Raw genomic sequence first — 763 nt, forward strand, 5'->3', positions numbered from 1 at the left:
TACTAGCTACTACAAAGAAAATTAACTCTATCCCAGCCAAAACCAGGAGACTTCCCTTGGTCACAGGCGCTGCAGCTCCCTGCTTCTTCCGTCTCCATACGTGCAATACATTAACAGCAGAGGCTGACAGCTGTCAGCCCCCTCCGTCCAAATCTAATCGTGGCGGCTGCAGGGACATGGGCTCCGAGGCGCTGCTGTGAAGCTGGTCCCATAGCCACAGGGAGAGATGCCAAATCCCCGGCCTGGGCTGTGGCGCTGCAGAGGGCAGGCTGGGATCCTGCAGTGTGGGGCTGCGGACAGGCGGGAGACTGCAGTGCCTTCCTGCAACCCACAGCGTGCAGAGGGCTTTCTCCTAAAAGCTTATCTATATGCATATGTATATATGTGTGTCTGTATACGTACGTACATTTATGTGTTTCAAGAGATGGAGTCAAGTTTCATCAGGAACAGGAGAAGCCTATTAGCAAGAGCAGCTGTGCATGCAGGCAGGAGGAGCAGGAGCCAGCCCTTCGCAAGCTCCGGTTCAGTCTCTCATTAGCAGGGACGCAGCGGAACAGCCGCTCCTTTGCTCACGCAGGCAACGGTGGGCTTTTGCACTCACTGTTGCACCAACGGTCTTGTAGAAAACTTGCCTGCAGTGCCCGCAGCATCCCCGCTGCATCCCTGCTGCATCCCTGCTGCATCCCCGTGGCGCACGGCCCTGCCAAGGAGGTGCTGCAGGCACCCGAGCCTCCCCCATGGCCAGCAGTTGGTTGTCACCTGC

Source organism: Pygoscelis adeliae, unplaced genomic scaffold (genome assembly GCF_000699105.1).
Source record: "Pygoscelis adeliae isolate BGI_AS28 unplaced genomic scaffold, ASM69910v1 Scaffold392, whole genome shotgun sequence".
Classification (NCBI taxonomy): Eukaryota; Metazoa; Chordata; class Aves; order Sphenisciformes; family Spheniscidae; genus Pygoscelis; species Pygoscelis adeliae.